This window comes from Pelodiscus sinensis, chromosome 1 (genome assembly GCF_052426305.1).
Source record: "Pelodiscus sinensis isolate ZL-2025 chromosome 1, ASM5242630v1, whole genome shotgun sequence".
In the NCBI taxonomy this organism is placed as follows: Eukaryota; Metazoa; Chordata; order Testudines; family Trionychidae; genus Pelodiscus; species Pelodiscus sinensis.
In genome coordinates, this window is record NC_143052.1 from 248,586,319 (window position 1) to 248,612,512 (window position 26,194).

The following is a 26,194-nucleotide window of genomic DNA, read 5'->3' on the forward strand; positions in this document are numbered from 1 at the left end:
CTTCTTACTTGAACAATAAGGCATTAGAGTGGTTTTTTTTTTCAAAAAGTCGCTCTCACTAATTCTGTAATATTTCCAGATCTAAGAGCTAATATATTTTGTCTACATGCAGGTACAGAAACAGTAAGTGTTGGAAAGAATGAGCTATATCAAGTGAAGTCTGCCTCTTGCATAACTCACTTTTTAAATTGTGTCTGTATTTTTTGATCATGTATCATATATTTAAAATCTACAAGGACTTTTTTGTACATATTTATGCAGACGACTCTCTTATTTATGGAATGGGATCAGTTATTCCCCGGGTGGTTGTAAAACTGCAATTTCACTTTGACAAGATACAAATTAGTTTAGAGAAAACAAATTATTCCAAAGTCTTTAGAAACTGAAAGGATGTTGTTGGAGCATAGTAACAGGATAACTATATCTAGAAGATGATGATTTTATTATTCAAAACTGGATAGACTCCTGCTTAATCATGCTACTGACATTAGACTACTGATTTAATCCTGAAACACTTTCTGACGAGTGAAGTGATAAAGTCCATCACCTATCAGAAAAAGAGTTTGACATATGCCTATTGATCTTGTTTATATCTTGTGCTGTGTTGAGAATGATAACTATGCAGTTTTGGCTCCCTTTAATGAAGAAGGCAAATACAGCATTGATTTGTATGAACAAAAACTTTTAAGAGCTGAAGGTAAGATTAACACTTCTGTATCAGTGCAATAATATGTACTAAGAGATGCTAATTAGTTCAGATCAAAGCACTCATTTTTACTCATAATACTTTACCTTTAATAATAGTTACCACTATCTGGGAGTAACAAACAGTCTGAGGAATAGATTGGGATATATTTCTATGTCTGATAAGGAAAATCCTCTTGATTGAATTTGCTTTCTCTACAAAATGAGATTTGCTAGAGACAGTTTGGTGTTAGAAAGCACTAAATTTTCACAACTCTTCTTGAGAAATAGAATGTGACAATTGAATAGGTTGGGCTAACCAGTCACAAGTATAGAATAGCCCACACATGTAAGTCAGAGGATAATTTTTTGGGAACAACTTCTCTTATTTCTAATTAACAGTGGCTTAGGGAAGAGAGAGGAGGTTGGTTTTGGTTTTGGTTCATCATCAGGTCTTTCACTAACAAACTACTATATTGCCATTTAACTATGCCCATAATGTTCAAGTTATTGTTGTATCCAAAGTTTTGTATTTCCTGGGATATTTTAAATCTCTTTTCACTGAAAAGTGAGACACTGAGTACCCCATCTTCAGTTTTTAGAAGGAGACTTCTGTTTTCTTTCAAGACTATCTGATAAAGCTGGGCCTGCATTTGACAAAGCTAAGTCTGGGTGTGGCAGCCTATAAATTCACTTTCCCACAAAAGAAGTAGATATAAAGGTAGCAATGTGCATGTCGGTGGGTGGAGTCAATCAATCAATCCTTTCATCATTTTGGAAGCCGTTATTTAATAAATAGAAGTACTATAGCACTAAGCATTGAAAACTCAATGGTTTCATTTTTTCCCCTAAAGTGATTGGCAATAATCCAGCAAGAAATAATAAAGTACATTGTTCAGTCTTAGTTTAAAAAAATTAAATGAATTTATTGAAGTATTAAATCAAAGTAATGAGGCTTCACCAATACAGATGTGTGTGTGTGTTTGTCCCTCCTAACTAACATGCAATGGCCTCACATTTGGGGAAAGGGAAAGAAAGAAAACTTTGATCAATGGTGCATTAAAATTCAAGACTCTCCATGTATATAATTTTGACAGATAAATTTTCAGCTTTTTGAAATTCTATTATTTTTTGATTGTCCAAAGCTACAAGGATGTGTATCAATCATTGAATCAGGAACACTCAGTACCCTTTAATGGGAGAAAGGGGGGAAAACAAACATGAAGAAATGCTATCTTCATCACAATTACATTTTTTAGGGAGCAGTTAAAGTATGTATTGCAAATTCCTCAGGACACGGGTCTCTTGTGCTTTTGTACAGCATTATGTACACCAACAATGCTCAACAAATGACTGTTGTAGATATTGGACAACAACAATCAGAATGGACAAGAGGAAACAGCCTCCTTTTATTGTCAACAGGAGGCCTCTGTAAAATGATAGAGCCTAATTTATCTTTCATCAAAGGCCTCAAGTTCAAGATTCTAAAAAAATGGAAAGGTAGCTTTCCAGCCAACATAAAGCAGTGGTATTGGGGCTCACTTGATTATTATATGTTTAAAAAAAAGATTATGTGAATTCAAAGAAATTTGAACCCCATTTCTATGATGTTGAAAGTTAATGGCTAGTATTTAGAGAGACTGGTTATATGCAGTTTAGTTGGCATAGATGGGTACCTTATATAGTACATTGTATATACAATATAAGAAATGTACTTTATTTTATTTTCCCCTCTTTGCAGATGATGCTACTGTGACCAGTATAGTTGATATTGCAGTATTTTATTTTATTTTATTTTATTTTATTTTATTTTAAAGTACATGATAAAAGCATTGGGAGCAGGTATGAGCTTGTGAAAGGACACAGATGATTCAAGCATGATCACAGCAGTGGATTTTTTAAGAAGGGTCCACAAGGATCCAAAAATAATATGATGGATACTGGGCATGTTCAGTAGCTTTCTTGACATTATATAGAAAATTACCATTGAGAGCAGGCAGGTTTGTATTTCATATATATAAACAGTCCATGAGTTTAGTCAATTGGAGCTGAAGGGTGAGGGGTCAGGTTGTTTATAAATAATAAGACAAGAGTTACTGAAAGCTCTATGGATATGGCTGATCAAAATAAGATCATGAGATGTATCTGGTAGGAATGAGGTCCCTAAACCTTAACACTGAGCTGCAAATTTTGTATCTGAATACAAGCTAAGGTAACAAGGCATCTGTTAACCAATGGACTGAATGCTGCTATCTATAAAGAGGCACCAGACTCTTGTTTGCAGATAAGACAAGCTTTTAGTTTTTTGACTGAGAAGGTATTCAGTTTCCTTTGTGAGCTCTGAAGAAATCCAAATTACATATTAACCATGCTATAAACTGAGAAATAATTTCTGAAAGAGTGGAAGCGAAAGTATATGTTTACATATCTTCACTAAAGTATAGAAGTGTAAATGCTCTGCAAAATGTTACATTGTAATGCTGAAGTTACAAACCAAACTTCTATGCCATGTTTGTGCATGGTAACAGTACCAGGTTTGATGAAGCTCATATAGGAATAAGTGGATAGGTTTACTGTATAATAGCCTTTTGTTTTATTTAGGAAATATTTTGAATATTCTTTACTACGGTTTGTGTGTGTGTGTATGTGTATTAAATGTAAACCTTTGTTCAGCAAGAAACTCTGAAGCAAGCAACTTCGAAGATGACTGGAAACTTTTGCTCACATATATATTCAAGGTTGTGAATAAATTAGGGGTTTAATTTTTTTCTCAAAAACATCCTCAGAATGTGGAAATCTGACCTTTTTGTCAGCAAGGTTATGCTGAAATGTAAAACAAGGGGGAATGTAATAGTAGCTGTGTGCAATTTATTCCCGTTATATTACCAATGACCCAAAGTTTATTCTGTTGGATCAAGTAAAATTCTTAGTTCCTTTGGAGGAATATATTAACGTTCCACAAAGAAACAGTCAAGGACATAGAATTGCTTCAGAAAGAGGATCACCATCAGCCTTCCCCTGCTTCCAGAGAGTCTTGCACTGTGGGTCTCCTCAGGCTCACTGAAGGCAATCAATATAATATTGCAGAGAAGACTTGAAGCCCCAGGTGCTAGTTGATCCCCTTTGTGTTACTAAGAGTTTGTCTAGACTACTTATTTTGTCGACAAAAGTGGACTTTTGTCGACAAAACTATACCAGCGTCTACACTACCGCTGAGTTCTGTCGACAGAAGGTGTTATTGCCTGTAGGGTTGCGTCTAGACTACAGGGTTCTGTCGACAAAGCAGCTTGCTTTGTCGACAGAACTCAATGTGTCTGGACGTTCTTTGTCGACAGAAGTTTTGTCGACAGATACTGTCGACAAAACTTCTGTCGGCAAAACCCGGTCGTCTAGACGTACCCTAAGAGACAGTCACTGCTCTGAAGAACTTATAGCCTAAACAGAAAAGACATACATAGATTCTGATGTGGCATATGGATGAGGTATTTTATCTAAAGTTACACAGTACTGGCAGAATCAAGAAGACAAATTGGATTGGAGTCTCTGCTTTACTGAAATCAATCCAAAAACTCCCATTGACTTAGGTAGGACCAAGATTTTATCTTAGGTCTCCTGAGTCCTGTGCCCTAATCAAAGGACCATGTAAAAGGAGATATAGTACTGGATAGCCCTTGCATGTCAGAAAACACTTTGGTTTTCCAGTTCATTTGACATTGTTAGTTGAAGAAGTAATTTCCCCTCTTTCTAAACTAAGCCTTGTTCATATTACTTTAATTGGCATAATTGTTAGGATGCAGATGTGTAATGGAGAAAACAGTTTGAGTTTTCATTTTAGTCTTCTAGGCTCAGGATGGAACTTGGGCTTTAGGACCCAATGAGGTGGGCAGGTCCCAGAGCTGTGGAACTCTATCTGGAACCCTGAGAGCCTCTGTGGTCTGGCACAGACTGAGCATGACTATCTTGTTGCTGTCTAGATACATCTGCTGAGGAAATTATAGTTTGAAGCCTAAACTGATTAACTGATGTCCCATACATAATAATAATAATAATTTAAAAAATCATTTTTGTTTTTATCCTATATGGTTACGTATGGGTTACCATGCTACTTAAAATCAAATGGCCTTCACACCTTTGTTGACATCATCCAAAATAGAGAAAAAAATAGCAACATCTCTGTTTAACACAGATCTTATTCTCAGTCGCTCCTTTATTCTCTTTTAAAGAAAATAACTGTTAGTTTAGCAGAGGTGCTAATTACGAATTATATATTTAAAATTAGTATTGGCACGAATTAGTATGGTGTGTCTGATAGAAAAAGATTATATCAATCTTAACCATTTCTGTAGCATATTTTCCCATAACTACACTGCTGTTAATCTGAATATCTAAACAGTCTGTGTTCATATTAATAAAATGGAACAACAATTGCTAGCCCAGAAAAGTTGTTTTTTTTCCCCTTATGTAATCCTTTGACATTAATATCAACAGAAGAATTAAATTTAGCTTCCTGCCACTTAAATATGTGTAACCAGCTGTGAATTTATTTTTTGACTATGGAACATGAAAAAGTTTTTCTCTTCTTGAGACAAAGGTGTTAATTGGAATCTTTGTATCCTGCTAATTAAGTTCTAGTGACACCTTTTTCCTCTTCCTTGCTCTGAATTTAATGAGCTCTCTTGTTGTATTAATTTATTAGATAATTAGATAAAACAAAAACTTTTATAAAGATCAGTTTTGAGCAAGTTAACTTAACAGATTTTACATCCCAAATATAGCATAGGCATAACCAATAATAAATATGGACTAAAGGATTTTGTATATCAACAGACAAATATGTTTAAATGCGAAATACACACATAAGCAGAGGGCGTCAAAGATTGATATGTTAAACTGTGATTTTTTTTGTCTGAAGTACAGTAGCAGAACATATGGTATATAATATTCTTCACATACCTGAAATTCCCACTATATATCAGTATATCAGAACTTTTGTCAGTTATTTTTCAGTCTCTCTCTCTCTCTCTCTCTCCTTCTCTCTCTCTCTCTCTGACCTGTGTTTAAATTTTTGGTTACAATTTAAAATCACAACCTAATAATTATTAATTATGTTGGTATCATAAGAACTGAAATCAAGAAGTTGGTTTGCTGTGAATATCGTATGACTGTACTTTTACAATCTTTTAAACTGTTAACCACATTTTCAACTTAATTTAACATTAGGACAGCATATAGGATACATAGAGCAACATGCCACAATGATATACAGGCAGCCATCACACTGCAATATGTAACTACATATGATTGTGAAAGTCACTATAGCTACGGAGAGTGTTGGGATATGTAAAAATTAATAGGGTCTGGGATGGCTTTACATTACTGCTTAAGGAGTCTAGCCAATATTGGCATAGCCCTTTAAACATGTTTTTCCCCTTTGTCCTGGCAGCCTTGGAAGATGGTTTCACTGAACAGTGTCTTGTTTTGTTTTTGCACTTATCTGTACAAATATTTTCAGGGTCAAAGTGCTTTCCTGTAAGATGCTGATTAAGACAGTATGAAATGCTGATTCAACTAAAAACCAGTAAATAACACACAGGGGAGCATATAATTGTATTAATCCCCAAATTGTTAATATTAGTTGCGTAGGACCCAACATTACTAAATAAGGGTATGTCTACACTACAAAGTTAATTCGAACTAACAGACGTTAGTTCGAATTAACTTTGATAGGAGCTACACTAGTGCTCTGTTAGTTCGAACTTAATTCGAACTAGCGGAGCGCTTAATTCGAACTAGGTAAACCTCATTCTACGAGGACTAACGCCTAGTTCGAATTAGCTAGTTCGAATTAAGGGCTGTGTAGCCACTTAATTTGAACTAGTGGGAGGCTAACCCTGCCCAGCCTCCCACTAGTCCCGGCCTGCAGCCTCTGGCACACGGAGGAGTTCCAGTACACCCGTGCGTCGGGTGCCTTGCCGGACCAGCCCACATTAATGTCCGTGAACTGGCCCCGGTGGTCACACACAGCCTGCAGGAGGACGGAGAAGTACCCCTTGCGGTTCACATACTGGGAGGCCTGGTGTTCCGGGGCATGGATGGGGATGTGTGTCCCGTCGATGGCCCCCCCGGAGTTGGGGAAGCCGAGGGCGCCGAACCCCCAGATGACGGCATCTGGGTCGGCGAGGCGGACCACCCTGCGGAGCAGCACCCAGTTGATGGCCTTGACCACCTGCGGAGAGACACAGCAAAGCGCAAATCAGTGGGGCGCCCGGGTGGCTGGGAGTGCTCGTGCCCTGGCAGTGCCCCGCACCCAAATCCCGGGAGCAACCCCCCCAGGTGGCGTGTAGTACGGCCGGGAGAGACCGGCCCCTCTGGTGCGGGGCACTTTTGCCTCCTCCCCCCCCGACCCCCCGTTTTCCCTGGGGCGGCACATCCCCTCCTTGCAGCCCCCCTCGCCCCCGGCCCAGTGGCCGAAGAGTGCCGTACCTGCATGAGCACCGCTCCAACGGTGGATCTCCCCATGCCGAACTGGTTCCCGACGGATTGGTAGCTGTCCGGCGTGGAGAGCTTCCAGAGGGCGATGGCCACACACTTCTGGAGGGGGATGGCGGGCCTCATGCGAGTGTCCCTTCTGCGCAGAGCAGGGGCGAGCCACTCGCAGAGCTCCACGAAGGTGTCCCTCTTCATCCTGAAGTCCTGGGTCCACTGTTTGTCTCCCCAGCGCTCCAGGATGATGCGGTCCCACCAGTTGCTGCTGGTGTCCAGACGCCAGATGCGACAGGGCACGCCGGTGCCCGGGCACCGCTGCAGCTGCTCCATGGCCCCCAGGGTGGCCAGGTGGAGAGGCAGGGGGCTGACGTGCACCAGGTGGAACCAGGCAGCCTGCAGCCATTGCTGGCAGGCTTGCAGCAGCAAGTCCATAAACTGTACCAGAAAGTGCAGGGCGAGCTCTGGCTCCATGTTGCCATCTGCGGCAGTGTCCCCGAAGGGAATCACCGGCACAGACGGGCCCAGAGAAAAACGCTTTGCTGTCCCTTGGCGAGGTAGGCAAGCAAGCAGGAAAAGCTGAGAACCGGCTGTCCAGGGGGGTCCCTTTAAGCACGAGCCTCAGATAGCCTCAGACAGCAGCCACACAAAGCAACTTCTGACCTGATGCCCTGTCGGAACCGGTTTCAGCCGCCCTTAAATGTGCCCCTGCGTCCAATCAGTGTGGACGCACTAGTTCGAATTAGCAAAATGCTAATTCGAACTAGTTTTTAGTTCTAGATGCGCTAGTTCGAATTAGCTTATTTCGAATTAACTAATTCGAACTAAGTTAGTTCGAATTAGCGCTGTAGTGTAGACATACCCTGAGGTTTTAGAGAAAGTAGTGATAGACGTGTGAATTAACATACTAAAATAGATAAAAAGGGTGTAATTGATGCCAAATTGTTGCCACTCGGCTGTTGCGTTGAATGTCCAAGGTGAAGGTGCACAGACAATAAAGCAGTTCCATTTACCCCATCCGCTCCTAGGTCGCCTGTTTCTTCTCTAACAGAGGCTTGGTACTCTAGGATAAAACTCTACTCACTAAAGTAGTGCCTCACAATATGTGTCTACATAATATTTATACAAATGCTAGCTGGATATGCAGTGTCTGTATTCTAAACACTGCTGTAATCATTGACTTAGCAAAAATTAAACTTGGTAAACCTTTGTAGTCAATGGCATTACATGGGAGTAAGTGAGCATAGAATTTGCCTCATTGTTATAGACTATTAAAAGTTCTGTGTAAATGACCTGATGGAACATATTTGTTAACTTTTACATAGTAGTCCTGCTTCAAGAATGTATTTAAGCAATGTATTTTTAGGCATACGTTCAAAATTAAAAGGTGTGTATGTGTCTGCGGGGGGAGAATGGAAGTGTGCTATCAATAATAATGTGGTTTGGAGACAACCAGTTCAGATTAAATAAAATGCAAATCAAATAACCCCAAACTCCAGAATAAATAAATTTGAGCCCAAACTAAAGTGTTTTTGAAATTTGAATAATATTTGGTAATAATATGGCTCACTTCTGCATTTTATAGTATTGAGTTAAAGCTGGAGTGCATGGCTATTCTGAGAAGCCATTTTTCTTGCAGTTTTTTGATGATATAGAACCAGAAAATGTTAGAAATTGTGTTAGCCTATTCTTTCAAGATTTAAAGTTTGACTTTTCAATGACAAGTTGTTTTGTTGGGTTTGGATAGTCATCTGAAATTGTACACATTTATTTAAGTTGAGCCTCTGAAACACTTGAAGTAGATTGATCACTGTCAAGACCTTTAGTATACTCTGCTCCAGAAAATTAGATTTATGATTCAGTCAAAGCCCAATGTAGTCCATGGCCATGAACCTCTTGCTGCATAATTATGCTTTGGAGCCTGTTCTTCGGTTTACTAAATACGTTATTTTACCCTCGTAGTTTATGATAATAACTTTGAGGTTTCTTCAGAGTTGGGTATGTTTCTATCTATTTATTCAACAGTATATGATGGCCAAACCAAGGGATTAGAGTGAGGATCTAATAAAATCTAAATACCAAAAATATTGTGGATGTAAGATTTAATATATTTCAGCCCAAATAAGCAGATATCTCCGCAGTTGGACTATGAACCCTCATACAGGCCTGATACTCCCAGTTCTGGTCTTTCAACATGTAGTTTTTCGGGATGGACCACAGAAATTGTTCATGCTCTGCCACAGCCTAGGATCACCAAGTATCCAAAATTAGTGTGGTCCTGAGATTATTGGAGAGATCTTTTCCATGATACATAATTCATTTTCCCCTGCGGTATAATGACCTGCAACTTCTTTGCACTAAAGTGTTGCTCTAAGTTGTGATGTTAGACCCCCAGAGAATGTATTGAAATATCATTCTGGATATTAATATGCCTAACTCAAATATGCTTTATGCAAAAATGTGCATGTAATTTATCATTTAAAAAAATCTGTTGAATATGTATAGTCTATTTGTTTATTATTTCTATATTTGAAGTCAGAAATATGAAGCATAAACCTGTTTACTGCTCTAGACCTGCTAAGTGAGGGCTATTAATGGTACTTAAGGAAGTTAATGGTCCAGTATTTGGTAAAATGAGCTGTGAATAGTTTTGCTTCTCCTGTGAGCCTAATTTTAAAGGAGGTCTGGGGAAAAAAGCTATGGAAGCATGTAAGGGCATGTCTAAACAGAGCTAATATTAGTCCACACTTGAGGAGTGAAAATTCCAGCTCACAGTAATGCGCCATGCACTGATTCGCCCATATGCGGTCTCGTTGCCAGAAACTAAAGTTTCCTAGTGCATATTAATGTATTTCTGTTTGAAACTGGTCCATGCAGTATGGAACTTTAGTTCTTTCACTTGACACTCTAGTGCAGACTAATGAACCATGAAGACGAGCCCCTGATTATGCCAGGAAAATATATAAGGGGGTATGATCTAGAAGGAAAGAAGCTTGGAAGTGAGAAACTGAAAGGATGAGAAGGAGGTAATTAGTCATGTGGTTTGGAGAAAGTGAAGGGAGGAAAGAGAACTTCAGGGAGGGAAGGGAATTGAGATCTAGGCTGAGGAATGGTTCTGCAGAACTTTCGGGACAAGGGGATAAAATTTTAACTAGCTAGTGAAGGAAGATAGCAAAGTGATCTGAAGATAGATGGGTGTGATCAAAGCAATAGGCAAAATAAAATATTTTTGTTGCATATTTAGCAGGTTGAATGGTAGGATTTAAAGATGTTATCTGTGATGCCAAAACGTAGAAAAAAGAAGTCAGGTGAGAAGTAATCAGAGTTTCAAGGAGTATAGTTAGGGTAAAGGAAAGAAAAGAAATGGCATAGGATGAAGAATATGGATTTAGTAGAATTCAACAAAGCATTGATCTTTTGAGGGGTTATATGTACATGATGCAAATTACTCAAAATGGTTAAATCTAAAACAGAGCATGAAGAGCTACAGAAAGGTCTCACAAAATTTGATGATGGAGAAACAAAATGGCAAATGAATTTCAATGTTGATAAGTGCAAAGCAATTTACACCGGAAAACATAATCCCAATTATACATACAAAATTGTGGGGTCTAAATTAGCAGTTACACTCAAGGTGTCATGATGGACAATGTTTTGTAAATGGTTGCTCAATGTGAAGTGGAGAAAAAAAAAGCTAAAAAAATGTTAGGGACCATTAAGAAAGGGATAGATAAAAATAAAACAATAAATATCATATTGACACTATAAAAACCATAATACGGCTGTACCGTGAATAGTGCTTGTAGTTCTGGTTGCCCTGTTTTGAAAAAGATTTATTAGAAATGAAAAAGGTATACAGAAGGGCAACAAAAATGGTTAGAGATGCAGTTTTCATAGACTCAAAGGACTGAAAATGAATTTGAGACGTCATCAGGGCCAGTCCTCTGCACTTATGACAGGACCAAAAATTATCTACATCATTCATAACAGGTATTTGTCAATATGAAGAAAAAAATCATATGAGGAGAAATTAAAAGGACAGGGACTATTAATTTTAGAAAAGAGATGACTGTAAGGGCATATAATAGAGATCTATAAAATTATGAATGTAGAGGAGAAAGTGAATAAAGAGAAGTTATGTCCTATATTATGGTTTCTTAATTGTCAGAAAATTCCTTCTTGGTTTTCAACTACAGGAGTTAAGTCCTAGCCTCCTTTAGAACTTTATCCCCCTTATAAAATATTTTCACATCTGCATGGACAACGGGAATATGATTTGTCTTAGGTTTTGCTCCAGTGAGTAATTTGCAACCCATAGGATCTAACCCTATCTATCCTGTAGCTACTGTCTTGTCCTGTATCTTATGCATCATTTAGGCTAAGTATGAAATTTTCTTAATACGTAGTTGGATTTTTTTTCTTACTTTGATAATCTAATGATTAACCTTTCTGGGTCCTGGCTTGCTACTGGCATAGATAAATGAGTGACTTGTACTTATGCTAATTCAACTGGCAGGGAACCAGTGGGAAACTTTCATGTTGTTCAGACAATCAGACTGTACAGCTTTTTCTCTCAATCTCCAGGATTTTGCTGTATTGCAGAGGTGGACAATAAAATGGACGTGGTTCATCCAGGCTCTTATGATTTGTGTCTCTGTTACTGAATATACCTTTCTGCTACTGCTAATATTATATATCTCATCATTTTCACCCATGTCATCTCTGTCTTTGAATTCCTCTACTGTCACCATTTTCTCTATTCAGGGCTGTTGATGGGGAGGACAGGGAAAGGTCAGTTGCTCTGGGGCCCAGAAATTTAAAAGGCTCATGGCTCTGAGATGCTATCACTGCTACTGTAGCAGCAACAGCAGCTGGAGCCCCAGGCCCTGTAAATAACCACCAGAGTCCTGTGTAGCATAGTCTGGGCAGTGCTAAGTTTGGGTAAGGGTGACTAGCTCCTAGCCCCACCCTATCGACCCATTCTGTAGGGCCTAGAGCTGAGTTTCCCCCATCTTGTCCAGGATCTGTCCAAGTCTATTGCCAGCCTTGTCTTTGTTGCACCAAACATAAACCACTTGTCTTCCATTTTAAGGCCCTTTGCAACCTATTCAAAATCTTCCTTTTAACTCATGTTTACTACTGAGAAATTGACTCCTATCTCCATTTGGCCCATGATGCCACACTGTCTGCTTATTTCATCTTCAAGCAAGCACCATCATGCTTTCTTGATGCTTTCTGTCACCTATGAAAAGAATATCCCATAAGCCCCTGCATAGGTAACTACTTATTCTTCTTCAGATCCTCTTCCAAACTTTATTTTTTTGTGATGCCCACAGTAAGCTTGACTGCAGTGAGGCTGTTGATATGTAGCACCAGTGTGCCATGCTGACCAGTGTTGTCTCACTGTTCTCATTTTCTGCATTCATCTGTTGTTTCTTGTCCCATAGTTAAATTGTAAACTCTTTAGGCCAGGAACCATCTTTTTATTGAGCATTGGGCTTCTCATCTCTCAACTCTCCTGCAGTTTCCAACTCATTCTCCTAGCTCTTCTCTTTTCCTGCTTCTAAAGCCTTGCACAACAGGACTTTGGTTCATGACTGGGCACTGCAGTAATTACAAATAATAATGCACAAACACATTTTGTAAGAGCTGAAAATGGTTTAAATAATTGGCTTCTAAATTTTTAACAAATATCATCTATTATGCACATGATTTTTAATTTGTATTTGAGCTTGTTGGTGTGTGCATGTTGTAAGACATGTTAAAAGTCTAGAGCCAGACTCTGGCCTTGCTAAGCCCCTTTGTGGTACTCTGGTGCTCATGTGAGGCTGGAGCCCAGTATTTTCAGTGTTCTGCAAAGCATCACTATAAAAAGAATACCTGGGATTTCATAAATGATTTGTGTATAACAATGTTCTTGAAACTCCTGATATCTGGTGCTACTTCTTTTTGCATTCCAAATACAGATCAAATATAGCTTTTTGTTGTAGTTTTTTGAAACATCTCTCCCAAATAGATACTTTGTATGAAAGGTAATGCTGTAGGAAATATTTGGATGCATTGTATATTAGTGGATTATCAATTTATACTGGAAATACTGGCAGATCCCTAAATATTGGAAAAACCATAATTTGCAGGAACTGCTCCCTTATATATATTTTTAAAGGCAACAAAACTTCAAGAATCCTTTTCTGTAGTAGGATATTTGGTGAAGGCTATACCAATAGAATCTTAAGTCTCCTGAGAATTGTCTCCTTTTATAGCACTTCTTATTCTCATTATTATCTTTATCACAGACTGGATGAATTTTGTGCCATTTTCAGTTCTCATTACAGTCCCAAGGTTGTCATGAGAATGGATTAATTTTGCCCAATTTTTCTCATTTACAATCTTTTTTTTGCTTCATGAAAATGGATTTACTCTTATCCACTTTCTGTTCTCATGCTATTTGGCAGAGAATTAGAACATGATAGATCAGTCTTCAGAAATATATCTCATTCTCATGACAAAGAGTATAACGAGAACAGATACTGGCATCTGAATGAATTCACTCATAGCACAATTCTAAGAGTATAGTGAGAATAGAAAAGAACATCATATTTATACAGAATGTTCCAATTATTCTGGGAAATTATCTAAAAGCTCTTCTCTTACTATTATCTCTTACTATATCAAGTCTAGTCACTGTGCCCAACCTCTAAGGTTTCTACAATTTTAAATATATTTTTAAAAAGAATATGACCTGATTCTACAATTATTATTTATGAGAGATGCTCTTAATTTTGCAAGTCCTCCTTTTCATTCAGTAGGATTATTCATATGTGTAAGATCCCATAGGATTGCCCATATATCTAAGGAGGACCCAATCCTGCTCTTGCTTAGCTAAATGAGAGTGTTGTCTCTAATGTAGGTAGAATAAGGATTGGATCTTAAGCCTTACATCTGCATTCTCTTCTAAACCCTTACACATTGCTGACAATATTCTAAGGTGTGATGCAAAAGAACATGAGCTATGTACACTCTTTGGAGAAGAAGACTTCTCTTTTGTCTCAGGTATCTAGCATGATTTAGAACTTGCATAAATAATATTGGTTATTATATTAATGATGATTAGAGATGTCAAACAATTAAAATAATCACAATGAATTGTGATATTTTAAAAAGTTGTGATTAATTGCCATTTTAATCATACTGTTAAATAAGTAAAAATAATTATTTAAATGTATTTAAATATTTTTGGATATTTTTCTACATTTTCAATATATTGATTTCAATTACAACACAGAACACCTACGCTAGAGACTTTATATTATTATTTTATAAGACAGAGCATTCTACACTTCAGAGCTTACACGGAACATACAGATGCTTAGCATATCTGGCACATAAATGCCATGAAGTTGCCTGTTCTCACTGTCAAGTGACATTTTAATAAGAAGCAAGCAGTATTATCTTTCAAAAATGTAAACACACTTATTTGTCTTTTCAATTAGCTGAATAAGAAGTAGGACTGAGTGGACTTGTAGGCTCTAAAGATTTATGTACATATTCATAGTCATTTGACTCAATACAAGAGCTGTGCATTTGTTTTCCTTGCCCAGTGGGGAGCTGGGTTCTTACTGAATCGCTGGAATCACAAAGAGAGTGATTGATGCAAAATTCCAAGGTTAGTGAAATATCTTATATCAATACCTAGACTGTGAAGTCTGACCGTGTGAAGAATCTGAATGAGTATTACTGGTTTTCAAGTGCCGCCTTCTGCTCTGGGAAACAGACATGACCTTTTGTTCAAGAAGAAGTCCCAGCTCTTGCAGAAGGGTTGAATGGACTTTAGCCTGCCAGGGCCCCAAGGGGGTAATTTCCAGTATGTTTAATATGTGCATAAATCATCCACCCTCCCCGCCCATGATTTTTTTGTATGCTTTTATCCTGAATAAATGTATTCTGCTTTGCAAAAACTATGTGCTACCTTGTAACTTCTGGAATACATTGTTCATAGCTCTTGGAGAGAAAGAGAGCACAGCATAGGAGCTGGACTCAGTCAGATCTTCTTACTGGAAAAAATCACAGTGAACTGCAGGGAACTGCAACCTAATCCCCTGACCTGGAAAGACAAGAGACATAAATATGTGAAGACTGAAGGCCTGAGTCCTGAACAGGCATTCCTGTAGCACACCATGGAAAGGGTAAAAGGCACTGATATCTTGAAACTGCGACACCAACATAGTTTTAAGGTACATATCTTTCCTCTTTTATCCCTCTATGGCTATGTCTAGACTGCAGGCTTCTTTCGAAAGAGGCTCTTTCGAAAGCATCTTTCGAAAGAGCCTCTTTCAAAAGATCGCGTCTAGACTGCAGGCGGATCTTTCAAAAGAGAAATCTGCTTTTTCGAAAGAGAGCACCCAGCGAGTCTGGATGCTCTCTTTCGAAGACGGCCTCTTTACATTGAAGAACGCCTTCTTTCGAAAGAGGAACTTTCGAAAGAAGGCGTTCTTCCTCGTAAATTGAGGTTTACCGCCATCGAAAGAAAAGCCGCGCTCTTTCGAAATAATTTCGAAAGAACGCGGCTTGAGTCTGGACGCAGGGGAAGTTTTTTCGGGAAAAGGCTACTTTTCCCGAAAAAACCCCTGAGTCTGGACACGGCCTATGTGTGGTAAACTTCCATTCTATCACTCTCTATACCTAGGTAAAATAACTACAAAATATACCAGTAGCACTGGGACAGTTTTTAGGGTGAGGGTGCTGAGCTGTAATCTCTCCCCACCACTTACCCCATCCATGCCCCTTACTGCCCATGCTAGGGCCACAGTTGGGAGTGGCTGCTGAGCCAATGGTTGGAGTCCTGGGGCCTGCAGTCAAGCTCCTGGGACCATAAGAGGCAGCAGAGTCCCCAGTGGCTAGTCCCCTGGAGCCAACAATGGAGGCCATGGGTCTGGTGGACCCCCTAGAGCTGCTGGCTAGGACCCTAAGTGGCATGGGACCATGGCAAAAGGTGAAAAATCTGCAGGAGCTGCGGCTGCAGCACCTCTGCACCCCTAGTTCCTGTTTCTATGCAATACATACTACATTTTTGCCTTATTCAACTTTTAAACATTATATAAAAATACCCCCAATGAAAATCCTTATGAATCTGTTCTTCAGAAATGAATTTCTAATGCAAGCAAATGGTGCTGAGTCACCAGGCATGGTGCACATTTTTTGAAAGAATACTTTTTCAGTTGGAGAGTCCTTTTTCAGCAAAATTGAAATGTTTTATGTCAATGTGTCAATTTTGACATTTTCTATAGAAATTTTGGAGCTATTCAAAATCAAAATGGTATATCTCGTTCTAGCCTTTGTTTTGACTTCAGTATTTCTTTGAAACGTTTGTATTATGTTAGAATTTGGGATTATATTTATATATTTAATATTGTATGTGATAGTATTATGTTTTGATGTTATTGAAATAAAATGGTTTGATAAGGTCATTTCAGTGTTTCCTGAATGTAATATTTTAGCATTTCCATTTCATGAAATATTTTGAAATTTCTTCTTTTCCTTACAATTAAAAATAAACAATTTTCATATGGTAGAAATTCCTGTGAAATGGAAATTCTATTTTCCAATCAGCTCTTATGAATAGCAAAAGGAATATTCAGACAAATCATTTAGGTTTGGTCCTATATTTACTTTGAACCTTCAGTTATGTGGACATTTATAACAACATTAACAAAAGCCAAATACTCACTTTGATAAGTAAGATTCCCTCCTATCACTATATTTGTCTATTTGTTTTCCCTTCAAAGGGGCAAATCCTCAGCAGAAGGTTTGTTACATTCTGGTGGTGGTGGTGGATTCCTCCCCCAACAATTCAATGGAAAGTCAAAATATTACAGAAATGTGACCTTTGTGATTCATTCATTAGGGACTGACAGAGGTATGAAATAAACCCAGTTAATCTCATTAGGCTTTGTTTTGGGATTTTTGATGGGATAGGAATCTTGGCTATCACGTGTTTGTAAAAAATGCGGTCAGAGATGAATGGAAATAAATAATCCATCCAGCCTATCTCCTGGCAAACTGAAGACTCTAAAACTGGTTTGGACCTAAACATTGCAGGTTGGGTCCATCTCCATGTATGAATGTATGGTGCTTTATGAATAATAATAAAATGAGGTCATAGAAATAATAGAAATGTTAGAAGAGAAGGGATCTCAATAGGTCATCTATTTCAATATCCTAGATCATATGGACTCTGAAGAGGAACAAACTTCTGGAAGACTTTCAGTTTTCCTATTTCGTTTCTTTTTCTATTTTCTCATCATGGTAGGACAAAGAATATTTTGTAGGCATGTAAAAGTATGTACTCCACCTAAGGTGGAATTTAGAGTTACATGTTTGGATTTATTTTTAAAGCATCATCATTTATTTATTTTAAGAATTTGAAAAGATTTTTTTCGGGGGGGGGGAGGGAGGACTAATCATGATTTTGGAGGGAGTGGCAATGTTTTCTTCCATAGTTTTATAAATCAGAGGGGATTAATTTTGGCCAGATGGAGTGAATTTGCAGCTTGGGTTTCCACTTCTCTCCCATCTCAATTTCCCCTCAGTAGTTTTCATTCCCTAACCTAATTTTAATTCTCTAATTTCACCTTGCCACCCCGAGTCATGTCTGCTTTCTATTTTTGCATCTCTACTCTGCTTTCTCTTGATTAGGGGTTTTGTGTGTCCTTGGTCCCTGAAAGTGCCATACCTTGCACCAAGGGGGGGGGGGAGTCTTTTTTCTATTTTTCTCTCTTGCCTCCTTCTCTGTCTAAATGCTGTTCTTTATCTCTTACCCAGACAGAGCAGCAACATTAGAAGGGTCCAAGCAGAGTAGTGGTTCTGTCAAGTGGCAGAGACAAGACATAGTCTTTAAATAGCAAATAGATGCTGCTAGAGAAAAGAAAAGAGGGAAAATTGAGCCACCAGCCTTAAAGAAGGAACTGAGCTGCAGGCTCCCACTCAGCATAACAGGCTCCTCCTTTGGTACACCTGGTGCTGCAACTGAGCTGTACAAATAAACCCTTGGTTACATCAAAGGTATGAACAACCGATTCAGAATGGAACTGGCTTGCCTTCTGCTGAAGAGGATTTGCTTCACCTGTAGCTGTGGAAAAATTGCAGGTGTGGTATTAAAAGTGTGTGAACCCCATGATCACATACTTAATACAAAGCCCTGTTATTTAATATTTAAAAGCTAATCTTTTTGTCTCTAATCCATCCACTACCATATGAATAGGTTGGCTGATTATATCACAGAAGCTTACATCAAAGGTTTTTCTTTTAAAAATGGGGGCTATTTTTTTGTGAAATAATCTCCCTTCCATTCTTCTATTTCTTTATAAGCACCTTAATGGTCCCATAAGAATAACAGGATTATATAACTTGTCCTCACTAGTATATTGTGAATTATGTATGTCATTAAGCAATACGTTAATTCTTTTTGAGTTCGTTATTCTTAGTTAGTTTAAAGAAAAGCTCCAGGTATGAAACTAAGGCAGAAGAGATGAACACTGAGCAGAGGAAAACTAACATCAGAATGAGGAGGGGGTTTATTTCCACATGGAATAGGGTGGCATTCACTTTTTGTGAGTGCCCGCTGGCCAAGTGCATATGCCTGCACTCTCTTTCTGCTCGTGGTGGTTCTTCTATGAGTCAGCTTCCCAGGCCTGCCCTCTACTCCAGGTCCTAGTTCAGGTACCTGATAGTTAGCATCTGTCTGCAATGTCCCTTTAAATAACTGTGTGGCTGCTATAATTACCCTGGCTATTTCCCCATGGCCCCAGCATCTTATTCATCCTTACCTCAGGACATTGTCCCTGTGAAGTGTCAGCAGCCAGCCCAGAGCACCATCAACTCTCCTCCAGCTCTCACAAAAAGCTGTGGCTCTGACTCAGCAGCTCTCTTTATATTAGCTTGCTGGACCCTGATTGGGTACTTCTTAAACAGCCATTCTGGGAAGCTCAGAAGACCTCTCTACTGCCCTTTTCTGGGGTGGGGTTTTGCAGGACCCCAAGCCTCCAGCAGGGGTCCTCAGGAGCTAATCTACTCCATCACTCCCCCCATCCCCAGTAGATTCTCTTTTTTGTTTTATTAGATACTTGTGTCATTCTTTATATTCTGTAGTTTGGAATACATGTTGGTACCATCAATTATCTTCCATTTATTTGTCATTGGCTTCTTATATTTTTACTCTCTCCGCATGAGGGGGAATGCATTTAATAAATGATTTCACTATATATTGCAAGTCCTCTCTTTTATATAGAAGTGTATTCCAAGACACCTAGATGAAATTTAGATATTAATGTTCTGGGTATGGGTCATCTGAGCTACATTGTCATTAAAACCACAGATTTTGTGATACTCTGTTTTATTTTAATGTCAATAGTTGGCATTAAAATGTGGTTCTAGAACATACGACGAGGAGAATGTCAGGTTTATTAAGAAGCAGGGAGAAGGCTAGCTCTAAGTGTATGCCGGAGATTTGTTAGCAAATTCATCAGTTTGACAGTGCGCAAGAGGGAAAGTAATAAGAGGGTGACACACAGGAGAGCTAATAAGAAATTGGCCTTTATTTCTTTGCACCCCTATTCATTGAGATGGGACAGGATTATAAGGGATTGTTAACCCTGTTAGATGACAGGGGACAATAGCCACTGATTGTAATGACTACTCTTATGGGCCGAGGAAGATCACAGGAAATAATACCGGAAGAAGTTGTTGGAGGGTGAAGGATTGGAGCAATGGAGATAATAGCATTGCCCAGGTAATTTCCTCATGGCTCATTGATGTAATTTAATTTGTATTCAGATTTATAGAATATTGGTTATGAGTGAAAAATGACTATATAGCCATGATAAAGTGCTTGTGCTAAAATTTGACAACCATAGTTAGAGATGTGCCAAACCTTAAATTCTGTACTCAAAAACAGCCTTGGGTCAAGTTTGGGTGCCTTTTTCACAGTTTCAAAAATATATTGACAAAGAAGTTGATCCAGCAATTTGGCATATTTTGGGGGAACTGGCAGAATTATGAATTTTGGAGTTCTTCTGAGTGGTGCGACTAATTCTGCACATCTCTAGAAGGTAATTTAGCATGAATGAATTCTTTGCCTCAATATTCATGAGAGCAGCTGTAGGGCATAACCCAAAGTCTGGAATATATTTGCTAGGAAAGTGAAATACAACAGGAGTTTTATGAGCACAAGATCATACAAAATGCTTACAAAATTAAAATAATTAAAGGATGACAAAGCACTGAGCTGAGATAAATTGCACTGTGTAATGTTCAGGGAAATAGAAAAGCCCTGGTAGAGATTTTTGATAACTCACTAAGGGTAAGGAAGTAACAGAAGTGGCTTAATGTATTTTTCTTAAAGTATTTAAGAAATGATCAAGGGAGTATTCAGATCTACTGACTTAAAAGCCTGACTGGAGTTGGGAGAATTGTTTTGGAATGAAGCATATGAGATAGGATTATGAGTCATTTAAAAGCATAGTGTATAACTTGTAAGGTACATGATTAATTTGCTTGAGCTCTTTGAGTACTGTAGATTTACTGAACTGGTGAATAAATAGGTAGTAGTGGAAATAATTAATGTGGATTTCAGAAACATGTTTTTATTTCTACAATGCTGGCCTGTCATTGATTTGGCAGAATTACTAAAAGGATTTTAAACCAATGCAAAAATTCGTTGTGGGGGTAACTAATCAGTGAACCTTTGTGAATAGAAAAATTGGAACAATGCATTTGAAGTGGCTATGTCAGACTCATTTTTGTATTTATTTTCTTCAGAAAATGCCATTTCAAAACTTCTTACTTTTGAAGTACAATATAAAAACAAGTCCAATAAACTTTTCAGTGCTGGGGAGGAGAATCTGAATGCTTGAATTATACCTAGCACAGAGGGGTCCCAATCCTGACTGTGGTCTCTAGGCACTCAATACTGAAGTACAAATTACAGTGAAAACTTTGTTATCCGGCACTCTGTTAACTGGAAAGCTTTGTTAAGCAACATTACTCCCTCCATAATGTCGCCACATCCTCAGGTGCATATTCCTGACTCCCACCTGTCAAACTAGCCATTGTGGGACTTCTGACAGCCAGCACTGCCAGCTGACATAATCAGCAGCTGACTCCTTCCCGTCAACCTGCCTTAAGATTCCAGGAGTAGGGTCTGCTGGTAGGTAGTGGGGACAGAGCAATAAGCTTTGTTATACATCATATTCAGTTAACCGGCAACCCCCATTCCCCATGAGTGCTGGATAACAGAGCTTTCACTATAATGTATTTGAGGGATTTTGCCCTGGGATGAATAAATAAAATCTAGAATGTATTCAGTCAAATTTAATTAAGATATGGATGACAACATCACACAGAGGTTGGAGTAAGTCAGAAGTCAGGAGAGAAATCTTAAGGAGTTTAGCTTTTTGTAGTGACCTATAATTTTCTAATTTTTCAGTAAAACATTTCCTTTGTTTTCTTTCAGAAATATTAACATCTTGCTTTGTATTTTAAAGTTCTGAAAAGGAAGATTTCTCAAAACAGAGATCACAGAATTTTTGCCCCTGATTGTGTAAGCAGCATGATTGTGTTTAAATTTGTAGAACTATCTCGGCCACACTGGGGAAATTTGAGAGCATACCAACGGCATTGGATTAATCACTCCAGAATGGCTATTACATTATCACATTAATACAGTCACTCCTTTACTGATAACACAATACTTCTTTGTGTATATGCCTGTGAATGTATTTTGTTGGTCAGTAATATACTAGTGATGCAATTATTTGTTGTGTGTGCAGCTCTGGTGTCTGTCACCATACAGACACAAATCTTGCAGGAAATGAAAAGTTTATCAGATGGCAATTCAATGATTTGTAAAGAATGTACTCTCAAATGCTCAAAAAGACCTTTTTTTCCTAATATAGCTGGGGAAAAAGTGGGAGTGTTGAAATAAGAAACAAAAAGGGAATTCAATGAGGTGTATCAAATCCTATTAGTCCAGGTAATTTTCCCAGGCTGAATTCTGACAAGACAGGATTGTTATTAGAACTAACCAAATAATTCATATTATTCAAATGATTCATTCAGTAATTTTGTCTTTTGGGGTAGCAGAATGTCAGCAAACAGAACTAAAACAACAACTACAGAAAACTAATGCATTCCAGAAAAGTAACTATGATTTAGTATTCATTATTTAAGCTTTATTACATTTCTGTGATTTGTCAAATATGTGAAAAAGTATTGTTTCTGTTATCACAGTGATTTAAGGCATGAATGTTCAGGGACAGCAGAGTGATGTTCTCATTGCATGGATATCATAAAGTGTAATATTTCATATGCTTTCCCTAAACATTTTTGATAACAAAATCTAGACACACATTTTCTTCTGAGGGATCCTGAAATAGCTATTCCATGTCTTAACAAGCTGCCCATTATTTAGAAATAACGGATGTGCTTTTTTGGCATCCTTGTAACCCTCGTTCCACAAGGGTTAAGGGTGCTGTGTAGATGTGCCAAATTTCAAAATAAGCTATTTTGAAATAGAATTGAAATAAGATACGCATATGAAATCATAAACTACAGGATTTACCTGGTGTTGTTTGGGTCCTTGTGAGGTATCAAAGATGAGGGTGAGTGATGCAGAAGTAAGGGCTGGGAGCTGGGACATCTGGGATGGAGGGGTCACCTGGGCTTCCCACAGTGACAAGGGTGGCATTGCTTTGGTGAGAGCAGCTCCATGGGCCTCTTAGGACCATGCTGCCTGGCTGGTGGCTGCTCTTTAGGGACTGGAAGCTCCTCCTGAGGGGGGAGTTGTGGCTGCGCTGCCTGACCCTAGCCATGGCTCCAGTGGAGGGTGACCTGGCTCCTGCATCTCCTCACATTAATTATGGGTTTCATTGCATATTTTTTTATTTTCTTATCGTGGACAATTTTTGATGAAAATTGGTGAAGAGGGGCTGCTAACAGGTAGTTTGGAGAGGGAGTTCTCTAGGTGAAGGAGAAAGCTAATACAGGACCCTTGAGGGAAGTCTGTAGTGTGTGTTGTGTTTGGGTTTTCTTGCTGGGTACTGAGCTTGTGTTTGGATGTTTGTATTTTTTTCTTCTTCTCCCACCCACCCCCCACCATGGAATGTGTGCTGTTGCTGGCAGGTGGAAGCTGTGAGCTTCTAATCAGGGTTTGAAATTTAGAAGCCTCTGCTCATTGGTTAAGCCGTAATTGGGGGAGGGGCTATCAGGCAGTCCAGCGCTTTTTAAAGGAGTGAGTCATTGACCAGGGAGCATGTGAACAGGAGCTGTTAACAGGGAGTTTGGAGAGGGAGTTGGGAAGGGGGTGAGATACAGTCTCCATTCTTTAAAATCTTTTCACTACACTCCTGCCCTTCAACGAGGCATTTAATAACATTTGAGTAATCTCTCAGAAGGAAGGCATGTATGAATGGTGATAAGTCTGCTGTTGTTACCTGCACAGCATGTGCCATGTTTGTCTTCCTCCCAGAAGAAAGAAGGGAGTTCATCTGCACTAAGTGCAAGCTGGTCACTATTTTGGAAGACAAAATTAAAGGACTTGAGGCCCAAGTATTGACCCTACGTTCAATCTGAGAGGATGAAGACTTCCTTGATAGAAGGCAGCATTTAATTCTGCAGGCACAGCAGACTGAAGTGCCAGTGAGGGCAATACAGGACAAGGAAGAGAACTGGCAGCATGTAACCTCTAGGAGAAGAAGACGACAAACTCAGGTATCCCCCATTCCTGTAGAGGTAAGCAAGCACTTTCAGGGTCTCTCCACAGGCACTGCAGTGGAGAATGCTTTGTCAGGGACCTCTCAGGGAAGAAATCAGAATGGAACGCCATCTCCCGGAAGGAATGGGATGCATAGTCCCAGGGATGTGGGTTCTACAACCACCACTCCCAAAAGAAGAAGACAGGTGGTGGTGGGGGGGACTCTCTCATAAGAGGGTCTGAGTCATCCATCTGTGGTCCAGACTTGCAATCTCAAGAAGTGTGCTGCTTACCAGGAGCTCGCATTCAGGATATGACTGAGAGTCTTCCAAAACTGATCAAACCTTTGGATTGCTACCCCTTCCTGCTTCTCCATGTAGGAACTAATGATATGGCCAATAATGACCTTGAGCAGGTCACAGCAGATTATGTTGCATTGGGAAGAAGGATCAAAGAATTTGAAGCGCAAGTGGTATTCTCATCCATCCCCCCTGTTGAAGAAAAAGGTCGGGGTAGGAATTGTCGAATTGAAGAAGTAAATGTGTGGTTGAGCAGGTGGTGTCGGAGAGAGGGTTTTGGTTTCTTTGATCATGGGACTCTGTTCCGGGAACAAGGATTGTTAGGAAGAGATGGGATCCACTTAACCAAGGGTATGTCTACACAGTTCGAACTAGGGTGGTAATGTAGAAACCGGAGTTGCAAATGAAGCCCGGGATTTGAATTTCCCGGGCTTCATTTGCATGTTGCCGGGCACTGCCATTTTTAAATGTCCGCTAGTTCGGACTCAGTGCCCTGCGGCTACACGCGGCACGAACTAGGTAGTTCGGACTAGGCTTCCTTGTCCGAACTACCTGTACTCCTCATTCCACAAGGAGTACAGGAAAGAGCATCTTCATGGGCAGGCTTGCAAAGTGAGGAGGGCTTTAAACTAGGTTCATTTTGGGACAGTGACCAAAGCCCTGTGGTAAGTGAGGAAGTCTGATACCAGAAAGAAACACCAGGAGGAACGAGCAACAAGGGAGGACCTCAAATTTGGATGGAGAAGGTAGAGTGCTCAACTGGTTATCTAAGGTATTTGTACACAAATGCGAGAAGCCTGGGAAGCAAACAGGAAGAATTAGAAGCCCTGGCCCAGTCAAAGAACTATGATTTGATTGGAATAACAGAGACCTGGTGGGATGATTTGCATGTGCAGTTTGACCTGCTGCCCGCAAACAGGGAAGAACTAGTAGGGGAAGTAGAGTTGGGTGACTCCCTCAGAGAATTGATGGGCAGGATTCCCTGGGGTGCTTACATGAAGGGGAAAGGAGTCCAGGAAAGCTGGCAGTATTTTAAAGAAGCCTTATTAAAGGCACAGGAAGAAACCATCTCAATGTGCAGCAAGAAAAGTAAATATGGTAGGTGACTGGATTGGCTTACTGGGGACATCCTTGGTGATCTTAAACACAAAAAGGAAACTTACAAGAAGTGGAAATTTGGACAGATGTCTAGGGAGGAGTATAAATATGTTGCTCAAGAATGCAGGGGAAATTATCAGAAAGGCGAAAGTGCAATTGGAATTGCAACTAGCAAGGGATGTGAAGAGTAACAAGAAAGGCTTCTACAGGCATGTTAGCAATAAGAGCGTGATCAGAAACGGTGTGACAGATTATGTGAGAAAACCTAAAGTACTCAATGCTTTCTTTGCCTCGATCTTCACGGACAAGGTCAGCTCCCAGACAAATGCACTAGGCAATGCAGTATGGGAAGGAGGTGGACAGCCCTTAGTGGGGAAAGAAAAAGTTAGGAACTATTTAGAAAAGCTAAACATACACTAATCCATGTGCCCAGATTTAATGCATCTGAGGATACCGAGGGAGTTGGCAAATGTCGTTGCAGAGCCTTTGGACATTATCTTTGAAAACTTGTGGAGATCGGGAGAGATCCCAGATGATGGGAAAAAGGCAAATGTCGTGCACATCTTTAAAAAAGGGAAGAGGGACAATCCAGGGGACTACAGACCAGTCAGCATTACCTCAGTTCCCGGAAAAATCATGGAAGGGATCCTCAAGGAATCTATTTTGAAGCACTTGGAAGAGTGGAAAGTGATCAGAAATAGTCAAAATGGATTCATGAACAGTAAGTCATTCCTGACCAATATGATTAGCTTCTATGATGAGGTAACTGGGTCTGTGGATATGGGAAAGTCAGTGGATGTGATAAACCTTGACTTTAGCAAAGTTTTTGATACGGTCTCCCACAATATTTTTGCTAGTATGTTAAGGGAGTATGGATTGGATA